This window comes from Octopus bimaculoides, chromosome 6, assembly GCF_046866305.1.
Source record: "Octopus bimaculoides isolate indiv1 chromosome 6, ASM4686630v1, whole genome shotgun sequence".
Taxonomy (NCBI): domain Eukaryota; kingdom Metazoa; phylum Mollusca; class Cephalopoda; order Octopoda; family Octopodidae; genus Octopus; species Octopus bimaculoides.
The window spans coordinates 118742794-118761337 of record NC_142933.1 but is presented as its reverse complement, the minus strand read 5'-3'; the positions used below and the strand labels follow the sequence as shown (position 1 = coordinate 118761337).

At 35.2% G+C, this 18544-nt stretch overlaps 1 protein-coding gene across 7 annotated transcripts in view; it reads right to left on the bottom strand.

The window, feature by feature from the left end:
* LOC106881073 (organic cation transporter protein) overlaps positions 1-18544 on the bottom strand; it is a 322600-nt gene that overhangs the window by 109058 nt on the left and 194998 nt on the right. For 2 of the 7 annotated variants that reach the window (XM_052968540.2, XM_089354505.1), the window contains one exon: positions 8081-8153. The exons of the other annotated variants lie outside the window; for them this stretch is intronic. The gene's annotated coding sequence lies outside the window, so the exon portion shown is untranslated. The remainder of the gene's footprint in view (positions 1-8080; positions 8154-18544) is intronic. 7 annotated transcript variants of the gene reach the window in all.

Below are 18544 nucleotides of genomic sequence, written 5' to 3'. Positions count from 1 at the left end.
GCAATAATAATAAGAAGACAAAAGAAGAAAAGGATGTAAAATAACCGTATGATTTATAATAATTACTAATTTAAATTAGAAAGATGATATGAAGATAACTAGAAGATATTTCATATTTAGAAATGTAGTGGCAGCCGTTGTGTTATTCCCAATGACATACAAGGGGTAAAAGGGAACTGAAGCCCATTCAACAGAGACATGACCTTAATTTTGATCTCTCAGTTCATGGAGACACTGCTATATCAGCAGCAGCAGCAGTTCAATTTTGACTCTCCAGTTATGGATCAAGGTTGCTCCTCCCCAGTTATCCTGTTGATCTAGGATAAATCATTCATGGATCATAGGCACTCCAACCAGGAATCAAAGACACTTTGGAATGCCATTGAGCCATGGCTAGAGTGTCTTTAATCAATGGTTAAGATATCCCCACTCCATTGACTGAATGTCTTTGATCAATGATTAAAGTAGTTGCGAGCCATTGCTGGTCAGTGTTTAGCCCATGGATGGCATGTCGTTGATCAATAGTTGGAGTGGTCACTGCTTGAATCTCTATAAGAATGGCAGAAATGTTGCAACTCCTTTTCTAAACATCTTCCTAATATCCTCATTCTGACTGACATTATTGTTGTAGATCAAATTTACTCAAGCCATGAATTAATGATGCTCAAGCCATGAATTAATGATGCTCAAGCCATAGATGAAAAAATACTCTTGCTATCGGTCAATGACACTCTAACCAGGAAAGAAAGTCACTCCAGCTGTGGATCAAAGTCGCTTGAGTGATGGATCAATGACATTCCATTCATAGATCATTCTCACCAACGATTAAAAGACACTTTCGCTACAGATCAATGACACTCTAGAATGGACCAAAGACAATCCAACTATGGATCAAAATCACTTAAGCTGTGGATCAAAGATACTCTGGCCATGGATCAATGACAATAATCAAGGACATTCAAACTGTGGATCAAATGATATGGCTCAATGATACTCAAGCCATTGACAAAAGACAGAGTTCAGCTGTGGACCAAAGTTAAGTCATAGATAAAAAATACTCAAGCCATGGATTAAAAACATCCTCACAATGGATCACAAACAATTTAGCACTGGATGAAAATATTTCTAATCATATATTGAAAATACTTCAGCTCAGCATGAAAGACACTTTAGCCTTGGAACAAACTCACTCTGCTCATAGTTTAAAGACATTCCAGCCGTAGTTGAAAGACACACCAGCCATGATTCAAAGACATCCAATCTATGGATCAAGGACACCCCACCTGTAACCACCCTGTTTTTGTTTTGCTCAGGGGATATGAGACTACGTCATCTAATTAAGTTTTACCTATTCACAGCAGTAGATAAGGTGTGATTTGAGAGAAAAGTTGGCTGTCATTTCTAGAATGTCAACAGACCATGTAGAAACTCCCTCGTTGGCACTGTTACATGCGCATGAATGCTACAAACAAAACAAAGTGTAGCAACAGGAATGAAAGCTTTTGGATGCAAAAGATTTAGAAAATATTAATAAAAAATAAATAAATAATAAGTTATGCATCAACAATATGAACAAAAAAAAATTATAAAATATAAAAAGAAAATTAAAGACAACAGGTGAGATGAAAGAAAATCAGTCTGAATGGATGATAAAAGATGAACAAGGTCCAATTGATAGCGAACAATGTGTGTTAGGAAATAAAATGTAAAATTTTGGAAATAATATAATACTTGTTGCCTGGCAACAGGCTGCCACACTTGGTTCAACAAATATTGATTGGAAAACAAGCATTGAAAGGATAAGCAGTAGCTTTAGCTTATTGCAGAAAAAGGTAATTTACCAGATATACTACATACACATATGCACATAGATGTGTGTGTGTGTGTGTGTGCATGCACACACACACATTGCATACATACGTTTCTGTACATTTACTTACATTTATATTTACTTACATAAATATATATATATATGCACGTATATGTGTGTGTTTATGTGAGTGTGTGTATAGATGTGTGTGTGTGTGTGTGTGTGTGTGTGTGTGTGTGTGTGTGTTTGTTTGTTCTTTTCAGTTTTTAATTATTTAAATTCTTCCTTTGCAGAAAAAGCTGGTTTCTAACAAAGATACAAAGATCCATCGTTGGAATGAAGATAACGAAAACAATGTCACATTTTAAACCTGAGAAAGGTCTTGTATAGCTTCACTCTTCCGCTTACAGATTGTATTTGTAATGTGCAAGTTCAGTTGGTTGATTCCTTTTTCTGCAAATCCAAGCTTATCCAGACTGACAGGCATTTACTTACAAAAGCAAGGGCATCAATTATTATTGGTAAAAACGTAAATCTGTAATCAGGATAAAGAAGCTTGAAGTTTCAAAGCAGTTGACCATATTTATCTTCTTTCTTTATATATATAAGTATACATGCATGTATGTATGTACATACATAAACATATGTATATTTCTATATAATCACATATACATAAACATAATATATATAAGTATATGTATAAGTTGTATGTATGTATATATGTATAAACACACACACAATGCACAAAGAAGCTTCTTTCAGTTTACATCTACCAAATTCACTCAGCTATAGCTAAGTCTTAGATATTTTGTTCTATGTCTAAGTATTTTGATCTGGTAGGACAACTGTTGTGCTGATGACATCTACTGAGGCAGAAACACATGACCCCCTGCTATCCACTTTTCTCCAGACAAACTTTCTTTTTGTTAATGGCATGTCATTATTTGAGAATTTCTTGAGATTATCTCCCCTTCTCATTTGAAGCTGGTCCCCGATTACTATCAGGAAATTGTTTTACAACCTCTGGAAGCAGATATATTTTCAAGAAATCAAAACGTGATATAGTATAGTATTTAATGCACCCATATCAATCTTTGGTGAACAAATACATGACAGTGGTTATTCTAAGATATTTCCCTTAATTAATTTCATAAATATACATATACATTGCATTTGTTTGCATGCATGTAGAAAGACATGAAAGAAATGAAGGAAGCAAGCTCCACTGGATGTGTAATGTCAGTTTGCATGAATGATGTAACACAGGTTATCTGAGCTGAGAGGAAAAGTGTGCATTAGAGGAATTAGCCGTAGCATGCAAGAGAATAGATAGCTTTGGTACAACTTTTGATGTGCTTAAAGAATGACAGATGGGTGATGAAGTGTCATATGATCTCATTTGAAAGAGTTTGTGGATTAAGACATGTGAAGAACCAGTGAAAGGTGATCTTAACATGCCAGACTTCATAAAAAAAGTTGACAAGAAACCACAAGTGGTCAGATTTTGTCATGGAGTAGACTTAGGGAATCATTTACCAGCAAGACAAATGGATGTAAAATAATAAAGATGATGACAACCAAAGTATGTAGTTGCAAATGTGTTATGTACACACTCACAAATGCACACACACACACACATAAACACAAAAAAAGAAACAAAAACAAAAAAAAAACTGTATTTAATAAAGAGTTGCAGTGGCTTAATTTAATATTGGCAAAACAGGTTAAAAATAGGAGTTTAGTATTCTAACACTGGTGCCATACTACTTTTAAAGTCCATGAGTATTTGAGTCTTAGTGAGAGAATCCATTTTGGTGCCACAAAGATTATACATATACATACAGTAAAGTCCCATTAATCCATTATCTAACAGTTTGACAAAATCAATTGTCCAGCACTTTTTGTTGTGCTTCATTCAGTCTTTTGATTTTTCCCACATGCCATTGCTGGCTTCTGATGTCCATTAGTTCCATTCTCATTTAAAAGAATTGTGGTTAGCTCCCAAAGGTTTTGTATCTGCATTTATCTCCTCATATATCATCCACTCCATTAGTGGTGGAAATATTGTGCAATGTCAATAAGACAAACCAGTTTGGGGAAGGTGTGTAAAGAATGCTGATATCATTCATATTGTAAACTTGAATTCATGTAGCATTTGAAAAGAGATGAAAACTGGAACACTGTTGTGCATGAGAATATAACATGGGTTCTTCAACAAATTATGACAATAAGAAACAAAGGGACAAGTTAATGAAATTTATGGCTGACTTAGATGCAAGTAGAAATGTGCAGCAAATTTTATTAAAAAAAACTTTCAGAATTAGACAATATCATTTCAGTGATCAATTGCAAGGTCTGAGTGTGATATTTTATGGTTCAATGGTCATTGAAAATATCAAGCAATTACACAAAGATATTGCAGAGATTTGAGTGCTTAAAACAGGGTGATTTAGAAACTATGTTTTCATAAACTTAATTTGTCTGGTGAAAAGAAGCTGGCAGATATTGATGCTGCTGAAGAATATAATTATAAATTTGGTGACCTCATGAAAGAGACATAGTTTTGTTGTTTTTTTAAAGCCAAGTTCTAATAAACCAGTACATTTGATAATTTGGTATTACCTAAGTTTCAAGGAGGCCAGATTATTTGAACTGTATAGTAACTATTTCATGCATTGAAGTGAAGAGATGTGTAACTTTAACTCTTTCACTGCAAAATTAAATTTCATGGGTGATGATGTTGGATATCTAGCAAAAAACATAGAATTGATATTTTCCGTAAGTCATGCTGCCTTAATAAACTTGGCATATCTCAAAAGAAAGTAGTTTTAAACACGTTGTTCTTCAGCAAAAGAAAAATTGGTATATAAAACTACTTTCTCCAGTAAAAGGGTTTCAGTTATAGCTTGGACTGATCTCAAATCTGTCCATGGATGAAGCCTGTAGAGGCCTGGTTCTACAGCAATCTGACTTGCTATACATACACGGCAGCAAGTTGTTTTTTTACAATCATCCAGAACCTGGTAGTTTTTTTTAATACAAACTTATAGCTTGCATAACATGTTGCACTTGCTGCTAAGCTTCAAGGTTAACCCTGACCCCGCAAACACATGATCAAAAGCATTCTTCTTTCAGACATAATGTAATGTGCATTACATTATGCAATGGGTCTTTTGTTTTTAATATGGTAGGTTGTAATTTGATCGAAATCTGATTCCTACTCCTAGCAGCTGAGTGTTAAAACTCCCTGGATGTATATGTGTAAACACACACACATACATGCCTGAATCCACATACATACACATATGTGCATGAGTGCACATACCTGTACACACACACATCTTCAGACACAGAAACATAGATGCATGCACATATGCACATGCATGCACACAACACATCCAACACACAGAAACACATACACGCACACAGAAATATACACACACACACACACAGCACTAGATCAAACCAGATCAAATGAAATAGAAGACTTGCTAAAATTTTTGATATTCCTTCTTAATGTTTGTTTTTATTGAAATTAAATCATTTATTATATTAAAATTATATTAAAAAAATAGAATTAAATTAGTTTAATGTTTATTCATAACCAAAGTTTAATAATTAATGCTTCAGGCATGATTATCTTGCATTCTTGTTAATCATCTTACTGCCAGCAGGAATTTTTTAAATGATGCAATCTCTAATTTCAACCATTCCTTCTGAACTGCTATAAAACAAAGATTACTTGCTGTTACAAGATCTGGCATACAGCTTTGGCTTAAACGACTCTGCCATAAATATTCTATAGAGTTCAAATACAGGGATTGTCCAGGTTAAGACAAAATATAATTTTTAATGATCTCAGAAAAATATATTCATAAAATTGAAAGAAGGGAAAAGAATGTCAAACTTTATTGTGTCAGAATTGGTGAAATAAGAGATGAAGACGCTTTTGCAAAAATTCTTTGTTTACGATACTGTAATGGAGTGACATTTTCAGTGTAGAAAAAGTGTGGTCAAATACCTTGACTAGGAAACGTCCTCTTCACATTTTTAAACTGCCAACTTGAGAAATTCGAGTCATTAAGAGAGTCTGTGTGTGGTTACTTAAATTGTTAAAAATAGCAACCAAATTTCCTTGAAAACACACCCTACCATCTCTAAGAAATTAAGGACACTTTGAACAATGTAGGCTGTTTAATTAAAATTGGATACATACAGCTGAAACACTTTTGGTCATAAGTTTGCTTGGAAACAAGTAAGGGTTGCTGACAGGAAAGACATATGGTCATAGAAAAATCTGTTTTGCTAAATTCTGTCCAACACCCATGCAAGAATGGGAAAGTGAACATGATGATGATGATTTTCATGTTGTTATGCCATAGTTGGGTTGTCATAGGCTGAATCAGTTCTTATTTGGAGTTCCTACTCTCCTAGATGCACCAAGGGACCTATATCTAATTCTTGTGTTTCATGTGCTACAAATGAATGAGGAGCAGAAAGTGTTGTATGTTGACAGTCTGAAGATAAATATTATAGGAAAACATGTGAAGAAGTATTGAACTCAAATCTCAGGAAGTCAAGTCTCACAGTTGACTGAACAAATAAACAGAGATATACTGTATACAGGCTTGTCCATTCCATCAATACCTGTACAGAATAACAAACACTAAAAATGGAAAATGTATTCTAAATAAATAAACCTAATTTTCTGGAAACAAACTTGAAAAATTTCCTGGTCATAAAACTGTGATATGTGTTGACAGTGTTTATTGGGGCCTTGGAAATAAATGGAGGAATGGCTCTTAGTAAATATGGTGTAATGGGCTTTCACACCTGGTTGACTACCAAGGGAAGTGTGTTTTGTTTCCAACAGGATGCACTGGTTTGTTTTCCATATTAATTCAGATTACTATCATCTGCTTGTTTATGCTTTATTTGTGTAGCCAACACCACACTGCATTATAATATTCTAGCTTAATGAAATTAACACATCACCATTACTGCCACGACCACCACCACTACCACCACAGCAGCAACAACAATCATCACAACCGCTGTTACTATCATTGCTTTACTTTCAATTTGCATTTAAAGTATAGAGTTACTAATTGTACGCATGACAGCTGTTTGCACAGTTTCCATCTACCAAGTTCATATGGCAGGAAAGAGTCACATCGGATTCTATGTGGTTGTAGGATCAAACCTAGCATGACCCTATTATGACATAGGGAATCTGAAGCTTTCAGTAATCCTCATCATCATTTAGCATCTGTTTTTCCATGCTGACATGAGTTGGATGGTTTGACAGGAGTTGACCAGCTGAAGGGCTGTTCAGGTTCCATGTTTGTTTTGGCATGGTTTTTACAATTGGATGCCCTTCCTAATGCCAACCACTTTATAGCTGCTTTTACACAGCACTGGCATGGGTGCTTTTCTGCATGGAACCAGCAGTTATGAGCCAACAAGATCAGAGGTACTCAGCCAGAAAGAGTTGCAGGGGACAAGCCTGTATGCTAGGACAACCATGCTTTTACTTAGTTTGATGTAAAAGCATGCAAACCAACAGGAGTCTTGGTCCCTTGTCCTCTCCTCAGTAGGTCCTAACATCTGTAGATCCTTTCTCACCACTTTGTCCTAGGTCATCCTGGGTCTACCCCTTCCACATGTTCCCTCAAATATGCTATTACATAATTCTTTCTACTATAGGCACAAGGCTTGAAATTTGTGGGGAGGGGCCTAGTCGATTACATTGATCCCAGTGTTTCACTGGTGCTTAATTTATTGACCCCGAAAGGATGAAAGACAAAGTCAACCTTGACGGAATTTGAACTCAGAACATATCGACACACACAACAGTTTTCCACACACTTTCAATCTATTAGTTTCACTCACAAGGCATGGGTCAACCTGAGGCTTAGAGAAGAAGACTTGTCCACATGGTTACATAGCAAACTCTGTATCCACACAGCCATGCCATAAATACCAGTGATATGTTGAGGTTGGGCAGTTCAATTATACCACATTATATCTAACAATGAAATCATCACATTAAAACAGCATAGTGCAAATGCTTCATATTGGATTCAAACATCTCAATCAGATAATGTGAGAGGAAAGGAAAAATGAGGAAAACGAGACTACAGTTGCTCTCTGATATGATACCAATAGAAGAACTGTTGTCATATTTTCATGTTGTTCTCAATTTAATTTTGATATGACATTTTAAAGAGAAATTTAAAAAAATAAACAAACAGGTAACAACATTTTTACCTTCTTTTGATCCAAATTATATTATATAAATATCTGCAACTTTGAAATGTCTTTCATGAGAAAAAATTCTTACCTGGAAAAATAAAAGAAAAACTGTAAGGAAATACATTTATCAAATATAGATTCTTAAACATGTTAAGATACGGGTTCGTTAAGAAGCAAGCTTATTATTTTTATTATCATAAACATTATCTTTTTTTTTATCATTTATTTTTCCCCAAAAGCAGCATAATTTGAAGGTTTGATAACTTGAAAAAACTGAATACAAATTGCTGGAAAATATATTTACAACTTTAAACCCTCTCCTCAATAATTATTGTTGATGTTATTAATTATTATTGCCAAGGTGGCAAGTTGGTAGAATTGTTAAAGTGTCATAAAAATGCTTTGCATATTTCTCCTGGTTCTCTGCATACTGAATTCAAATCTCATCAAAGTCAATAGTAAAACAACTACATGCAAACATACATACACATGCGCACACACCACATGCACACACACACACACACACGTACCTATCAACTGCAAATATATTTATAATTTTATTTTATTAGTTATCAATTTGATAAAAGAAACATATTTTTCTTTCAGATATATAAATGACTCATTTCTTTCAAAACAATCACTACAAGTAATTAAGAACAAAACCGGATATTTATCTCACATGGATTATCACAGACACCTATCAATATAATGCATATAACAACAATATGCAAGACAGTTAAGAATGCCTGACATATATATTTGACATTAACAACAGACATATACCATCACATCCATTTTTATTATATTATCAGAAGAGGAGAAGAAACAAACAGTTCATTATACATCTGTGACCTGACCAATGACACAATGATTGCTGCATGGTTTTAACACTTTATAGCATACAATGTTTTTAAATAGCTAAGAGAACTTTTTCAGTTAGAACATGTAATTTCAGGTCATGTCACTTGAAAATCAAGTACAATACCAAATTATATATAAACACAAATTTTGATAGCATAACATGGAACATTCTTTCTTGCAAGCAAGGGTCAAAAGTTTCTTTCTCCTACTACAAGGAGACACATGCATGGCAGAGCATCACTTACTGATCAAGGATGAAATATTTCTGTGCTACAGAGAGAAATCCTAACCTTTGTCATGTGGTTTCCGACATGTTTATATATATGCTAGACTGCCATGAAATACTATAATATAGATTGTGGAGATTAGCATTTGGAGCACCTTTGAGGATTTTATTTGTGTGCTGTTGATGACTGGAGAAGATCAAGTACATGTTTGTTTCTTTATAATGTGTAGGAATTGTGCTTTACACATAAATAAACAAACTACCATAGGCACATATAAACAAATGCATACACATATAGGTATGTGTGCATTCAATGAGCCAAAATTATTTTTAGAAGATTGTTCAATCATAGTCTTTTCTTTTAAAATTATTGAGTACTCTTTCACTCTGGGTAGACATATATTTAAATGTTGCTTAGCAGCAGCAAGCAAATTATTAATAAGGATTATAAATATTGCATAAAAATTTCATATTGTGTATGCACATAATAACAGACAGTTTGATAGATACATAGTAAATGACATATACCGAGAGAGGTACATAGATAGACAGACAGATAGGAGGCAGTCATATAAATATATATATGTGTATATATAGGTAGGAAAACAAATGTAGAATGATAGACAGACATATAGAAAGATAAATTGATAGAAAGACAACCCGGTCGGTTTGGATGATGTGACTGTAAAACCTGCTCTGTGTAAGCATTCGACTATTTTGGGCACGCTTACGTTAAAAGACACTTTTAGAATGACTTTTTTCTGTCGAGATGCTAAAAATAACCGACTAACAAAAAAACAACCAAGATTCAACCAAATCAAAAAATAAACCCAAATACTAAGTGAACAAAGATGAACCATCCCACTTCCATTGCACACAAACACACAAAAAAAACACACACACACACACATTCACATACCTCCCCTTTTACATACACACACATATATTCACAGAGTTGAAACGCTGTTTGATTTATTTTTTCATTATCCCACTACCAAGTATGACATCACCCCTTCCTTCCTTATTCATCTACCACCCCCTCCTTTCTCATTCATAAACACAAGAATATTATTATAGTAGATTATCTCAGTAGCCATGGGAGCTATGAAAAAAATACAAAGACTAGCATCACTACTGGATCATTCTACGCATCTTGCAATTCCACCCAGCCGTTTGACTGTGAATCCCAAGACAAGAAAGAATTTCCCATGTCAAATTTATATGTATAGATATTCAGAGAGAGAGAGAGAAAGAGAAAGAGAGAGAGAGAGAGAGAGAGAGAGAGAGAGAGAGAGAGAGAGAGAGAGAGAGACAGACAGATAGATAGATAGCTGGATAGATACATACAGAAAGAGACAGTCAGAGAGAGAGAGAGAGAGAGACTGATGTGCAGACAGGCAGATAGACAGACAGATAGGTAGATATTGATAAATACAGAAAAATATATAGAGATAGATAGACAGACAGATTGACAAACAGACAGCGAGGCAGACAGACAACCAGACATAGATTGATGCTAGGTTGTGCTTGTTACATCAGAGATATATTGAGTCATGGAAGGAATTCCAAAGAATTCTTTCAATTAAAATGCAAAAAAGAAATGAAATTTAAAAAGAAAAGAATCAATAGAAGTTAATAATAATAATAATAATAATAATAATAATAATAATAATAATAATAATAATAATAATGGTAAATTACTACGGGCACAGAAATTATAAAGAGATTTGACTGGAATTTCCAGTAATAATGAAGAAATCAATTGAGAAAATGGTAAACCAAAGCAAAAAAGGAAGATGATATAAATGTAATTTCCCACTGTCACCCACCCACACAGATATAAAAACAAATAAAAGATAAAGTCTTAAAGAATAGGAAAATAGGAAACTGCTGCATTCTGGAAGAAAATTAGGAATGACTAAAAAAGTGGGGGAAAAGAATGAATAAAAGATTTTTATTGTTCTTTTCAAAGTAAAATTATTGAATTGAAATCAAAATTGCATCAAAAGTATGTGGAAGTATGTGCATGTGTGCATCATATATATATATATATATATATATATATAATACATTTATATATATATATGTAGATATATATATATATGTATATATATATATATGTATATATATATATATATGTATATATATATATATATTCTTTTACTTATTTCAGTCATTTAACTGTAGCTAATACCATGTTTGTTTTCATTCAGTTTCCTTGTATGTCTCCACTGTCTTGTTTTTGTTTCCAACTTTGATGCTCCATAAATCCCAAATTTTATTTTGGTACTTATGGAAGCAGCTGTCTTAGAAGACTCATATTGTCGTTCAGTGCTGGAAATGAGGAGTAGACAGAGGGCCATCAACTGATGAAGGGTCGTTCTTTGTGTTACTTGTCCTGTTTTCCATTTGTTTCTCTCATTGTTTGCGTATTGAACTTATTTGTTTTCGTATTTTATGTTGTTTACTGTTGGTGACGTCCTGTACCCATATATGTATATATATATATATATATATATATATATATATATAAAAGTGTATAATATATATATATATATATTCTTTTACTTATTTCAGTCATTTAACTGTGGCTAATACCATGTTTGTTTTCATTCAGTTTCCTTGTATGTCTCCACTGTCCTGTTTTTGTTTCCAACTTTGATGCTCCATAAATCCCAAATTTTATTTTGGTACTTATGGAAGCAGCTGTCTTAGAAGACTCATATTGTCATTCAGTGCTGGAAATGAGGAGTAGACAGAGGGCCATCAACTGATGAAGGGTCGTTCTTTGTGTTACTTGTCCTGTTTTCCATTTGTTTCTCTCATTGTTTGCGTATTGAACTCATTTGTTTTCGTATTTCATGTTGTTTACTGTTGGTGACGTCCTGTACCCATATATGTGTATATATATATATATATATATATATATATATGTGTGTGTGTGTGTGTGTGTGTGTGTGTGTGTGTGTGTGTTATCTATGTGTGTGTGTGTATGTGTATATATCTATGTATGTGTGTCTTTGTGTCTGCGTTTGTCTTCCCTACATCACTTGACAACCCATGTAGGTATGTTTACACTTCCATAACTTAGCAGTTTGGCAAAAGAAACCGATAGAACAAGTACTAGGCTTAAAAAATAAGTCCTGGGCTTGATTTCTTTGATTAAAAATTCCTTTAAGATGGTGCTCCAGCATGGCCACAGTCAAATGACTGAAACAATTTAAAGAATAAAAGAATATATACATATGTATATATATATATATATATATATATATATATATATATATATATATATATATCCTAGGGTAAGTCTGCACACATAAGAGGAGAGGAAAGAAAAGTGGGAAAGAAGAAGAAGGAGGTTTGTGCATGGATGTGGTAAACAGAAGCAGCAAAATTGGTTAAGTGATAGATAGAGAAACAAAGAGAGAGAGAGATAGAGAGAGAGAGAGAGAGAGAGAGAGAGAGAGAGAGAAAGAGAGAGCCAGACAAATAGCTACACTAATAGATTGCCACTGAGCCAGATGGATAGTTAGGTACAGAGGCAGACAGACATCCATACATTGGTAGACACATAAAGATAGATAGATAGATTAATTGATTGATAGACAAGTAAATAGATATATAGATGGATAGAAGCATGAAATTCTCCAAGACGATGACGAAAATAGTCCCTTGACAACGATAATCTAAATGACTGTGATGACGACAACATGAATGATAATGGCAATGAAGGTGATGATGATGATGACAATGGTGACAGTATTGATAATGATTACTTAAAGAGAGAAAGGTAAAAGATTGTCTGAGGGAGAGAGAAAAAGAGGGGGACAGACAGGGATAGAGAGAGAGAAAGATATAGAAAGGTAAAGAGGAAGAGACAGAGAGGGAGACACAGAAAAAAAGGGGGAGAGACAGAGAGAAAAATGAAGTGAAATAGAGAGGGAGAGACAGAGGGAAAAAAGGAGAGAGAGACAGAGAAGGAGAGAGAGACAAAGAAAGAGGGAGAGAGGGAGAGACAAAGAGAAAAATGGAGAGACAGAGGCAGAGAAGAAAAAACAGAGAGAAAGAGGGAGAGAAATAGAGAGAGAAGCAGAGAAGGAGAGAGAGAGAGAGAATAAGACAGTGAGGAGAAGATAGAGATAAATATCAAATAACTGATATGGAAAAAGAGGTAGAGAGAAAGGAGGGAGGAGAGTGAAAGAAAGCTACAAGAAGAAGAGAGGCAAGGAGAAAGAGAGGAAGAGAGTAAAGAGAAAAAAGAAGAGAAGAAAGAAAGAGCAAAGAGGTGGGCGAAGAAGGGAGAGAAAGGGAGAAGAGATGGTGATGTTGGGGAAGGGAAAAGACCTTATCACTGTGTTTGAGAGGAAGTTCAGTGGAAAAGATGCTGAATAAAAGCCAAGTACATGTTTAAAGAGAGTATTTGAAGATTCAAGATCGGATGGTAAATGCCATCAAGTGTGTATGGTGGTGGTGGTGGTGGTGGTGGTGGTGGTGTTGGATGCTGTTGTTGGTAGTGACGGTGGTTTTAGTGTTGGGTATTGTTACTGTTGTTGTTAGTGGTAGTCATGGTGGTGGTGGTAAAGAGGTGGTGATGATGATGGTGGTGAATGTGGGGGGGGGGTGAAATAATTTCAGGTACAGGAAGTTATTGATGGATGACTAGGGTAGATGACAAAATAGGAAGTTGAGAGAGAGAGAGAGAGAGAGAGAGGGGGAGAGAGAGAGAAAAGCAGACATGCAGACAGAAAGGATATGAGAGAGAGAGAGAGAGAGAGAGAGAGAGAGAGAGAGAGAGAGAGAGAGAGAGAGAGAGAGAGAATATATATATGTATATATATATATATATATATATATATATATATATAGCTAGCATTATTATAGTTAAATACATCAGGATTTCTACTGGATGGAAACTTGATGCCATTGATTGCCATAAAGTAATCAGTTATTATATAAATCCACCTTTCTCTATAACACTCCCATCATATCATAAGTTGTGTCCATATCTCTGGCTGCCTGTTTGTCTGTATGCAATATCTGGATGTATGTATGCATGTGTGCACATGCATATTTATTTATGTATGATTAATGGATGGCCAGATGTGTCTCTCTCTTTCTCTCTCTCTCTCTCTCTCTCCCCCTCTTTCATTCTGTCTATATGTCTGCATGCATGTCTGTCCATATGTATGCATGCATGCAAGTATACGCACATACATACATGTATGTATGTGCGTATACTTGCATGCATATATGTATGCATGTGTGTGTATGTATGCACACATGCATGCATGTGTGTGTGTACATATGTATGCATGCATGCATATATGTATGCATGTGTGTGTATGTATGTATGCATGCATGCATGAGTATATGTACATATGTATGTATGCATGCATACATGTATGCATGTATGCATGTCATTGTTCAGTTTTATTTCAAGATTTCTTGCCAATAGAGAATGAACCGGTTTCTAACCTAGATCCAAGGTCCCTTCATTGGAATTTCAACATCAACAACATGGTATGTATGTATGCAAGCATATGTGTGTATGCATGCGTGTGTGTATTTCCTTTGTGTTATTCCCCCTCACTAACACACATTGTTTGCTATTATCAGACACACACACATACACACATACATTTTCCCTCCCTCTTTCTTTCTCTCTCTCTCTCTCTCTCTCTCTCTCACTCAGGTCATCTCTCTTTTTATCTGCCTGTTTCTCTCTCCATGTCAATGTATATTTTCCATCTTCTGTCTCCCCTTCTAGCAGTAGTAGCAGTAGTAGTGGTAGTAGTAGTATCCGTAGCAGTATTTTACTCATTGGCAAAGTCACTGGGTGGTTAAAGCACTTCTCAACTATATGGTGGATCTGGAGTTCAAACCCACTCTAAATACTTCATTGTGTATTGAATACTAAGCAGTTGGGAGTTGTTAACAAGATTATCAGAATGAGTGCCTTAAATACACTGGGATCTTACCCAGAAGTTTTACTTCTCCATAGGCGCAGGAGTGGCTGTGTGGTAAGTAGCTTGCTTACCAACCACATGCTTCCGGGTTCAGTCCCACTGCGTGGCACCTTGGGCAAGTGTCTTCTACTATAGCCTCAGGCTGACCAAAGCAGTGTGAGAAGGGACGAGACACACACACACACACACACACACACACACAGGGACAGACATGGACATGTTTCTGGCAAAGCTTGTAAAACCTAATAGACAAATATAAAATAAATAAAGATAAAAATGAAATAAATTAAAATAAATGTCCACCAACTAAAAAAGTTTTATCAGATGATTAAAATAATGTTAAGATTAAAGAAATCCTTTAAGAAACCTTACAGGGATTTCCTCAATCTATTCAATGCAGTTTTAGACTGGCTACATACAGCTAGAAGTGAATCGTCCCTATACAGTCCCCCAGTGAGGAGAGGAAAACTATCCTTAATCTGCGAAAGGAGGTATAGGCCCACTAAGTCAGTCACCTGTGCAGAATCAGATGACCCCATGGTTATATCGAAGAAATTGGTGGAATCAACTCTCTACCAATCATGTTCATTATAGGAGATGACGGTCTCCCTTGCCACTAATATTACATCAATATCTGAACTAGGGATATCCACAAATTCATGGGCGAAAATCAAGGCTTTATTCAGCAATATAGGGGATATAGAATTAGATATCAACTTGTATAAAATCCAAATTAGGTTTATCCTTAAGGGAGTCAAACCATAGGGTAACATCCCCAGTAAATTTCTATAAAGGAAGTTGTCTATTAGGATTTTTGGTAGTTCATGAATTTTTAGTTGTGTATATTTAACTTTCGATAAGTCGTTCTATTTGTATTTTATTCCATTATATTTTTACCTGCTGTATTATTTTTCATGTGTTTGAAAACCATGGTGATGTTTATATATAATTCAATGTTTGAGGGGTGGGGTTGTATGTAAAGTCGTTGATCCATAATTAATGTTTGTTCTATAACCAATGCTTCTTTATCTTCGTCTCATTTCTATTTGAGCACTTCTTTTGCAGTCCTATAAACCCATTTGTTTCTGTAAAAGGAGACAAATATTATTTCTTGTTGTATATACATGCACACATATATATATATATATGGTGGGCTTCTTTCAGTTTCCATCTACCAAATCCACTCACAAGGCTTTGGTCGGCCCGAGGTTATAGTGGAAGACACTTGCCCAAGGTGCCATGCAGTGGGACTGAACCCGGAACCATGTGGCTGGTAAGCAAGCTACTAACCACATAGCCATTCCTGCACCTATAGCCACTCATGTGCCTATTTATATATATAATGTTCATGTGTGTGTGTGTGTGTGTGTGTGTGTGTGTGTGTGTGTGTGTGTGTATATATAAACACACACACTTATTTGTTCACATTATTTTGAAATAATTATGATTTATCTTGTAGCTTCGAGATTTGAGGATGTGACTGTTTATTTGTCTAGTTTAAATGAGTTATATGAAATTATATATGCATAAATCAACTGAATTCTGATACATTAGTTCCAGTTCTGTTAACGTATAAAATATTGGTCCTATGTAAGACAAGTAGGTACAGGTGTGGCTGTGCGGTTAAGAAGTTTGCTTTGCAATTATGTGGTTTCAGGTTCAGTCCCACTGTTTGGTGCTTTGAACTAGTATGTGCTCCTATAGTCTCAGGCCACTGACTAAAGCTTTCATAAGAGGATTAGGTAGATTGAAACCACAGTAAGCCCACTGTGCTTGTGTGTGTCTGTGTGTATGCATAAATGTGTATGAATGCTGATATCTTGCTTGTCGCTATTTAAGTGAAATGGCAGTGACGTTTACTATTCCTGGTGACACTGCACATTTGAAGACTTGTAGACTATGTAAATTCCTAGTTGAAAAAACAAGCAAGGGTTGGCAACAGGGAAAATGATAATGAACTTATTGTATACAGTGCTCAGGTGCACTAGAATGCATCAGAATATATAGAATCTCTACAGGAAAGTAACAGTGAAAAAGTCTTAAGAAAAAAAAAGGGAAGAAGAGGAAACGGGAGCGAGGGGCATCAGGTGTACTGATGGCAAATTTCAGGAAGCATGGAAGTTTTGAAAGATGTAATGCCTTGGCTGCTAACACCTGATGCAGGTAGTTTATTCCATGACTTCAGCAATTCTGAATGTGAAACAATGTTTCTGTGTGACATGGGTGCTGTGTTGAACTTTACTTAGCTTCAGATTTTCCTCCACTGAACTGGGTAAGTTCTAAGAATCAGGCTCTTTGAGGCCCTAACTGCCTTTTGGCTTTCATTAGGATACATCCTAAGTAGTGTTTCTCAACCGTCTTTCTCTTCATGTCAATTGTTCTCATAAATTTCTTCTGGTGTTTCTTTAGCAAATCCTGATTTTGGATGGGCTAGGTTGCTGGTTCAACCCTCACACTTCTTTCTCCAAATTTGGGACTGGCATCCATGCAACAGGAAGAGCATCTGACCATAAAATCCTAGCTTAAAGCATATCCCACCAAAGTCATTGCCAGCAGGAAAAACAAGAACTTAACAAACAAACAAAACAAACAAATGGATGAATGAATGAAAGAAATTCCATTAAATTATAATACCATTCCAATGTATTGGCACTGTATCATGTATGAAGTTGCATAGAAATGCTTGTGGCTAAATTTCTCAGGGTTTTCATCAGCTCACCCAACAGTGGAAACAATTTATCAGCTGTTAACTCTGCTAATATTAATAGCAACAATTACATGCTAAGAATGATGTCCGAGATCAAAAGTATAATAAAGTGCAACCAGTTACTACTACTACTACTACCTCACTGCTACTACTACTACTACCTCACTACCACTACTACTACTACAATCCCCACCATCCAACTACTATTACTACTACTACCACCACCACCACTACAATTACTGCTGTTGCTGCTACTACTATTACAACTGGCATCATTACCACCACCAACACTATCACCTGTACTACAACTACTACTACAATGATGACAATGATAATACTAACAACAACAACAACAACAACAACAATAGCTACAGAATACTGTTAGCAACAGGTGAACAAATTGGTCCTTACAAAACGCATATTTTTCCTCCCCACATCACACTTTGCATTTTGTATTCGGTTTCCCTCCTTTCGAAGTACACAATTCCTGCTGAACAGTCCATGTTGTAATTTACAAAATACAAACGGAAACGTTTTATGAAAATTCCTTCCAGCTCTTGGACTGAAAATCAAAATCCATTTCCTTCATTAACACTCGGAATTCTTTACCAATTACATGTGGTTTACTAATGAGCTTGCTTTCTTAGTTTCTAATAGATTTTTTTTCACTTCAGTGAATTGCGAAGAATATTTTGAAATCCTATTGTAAATATCAG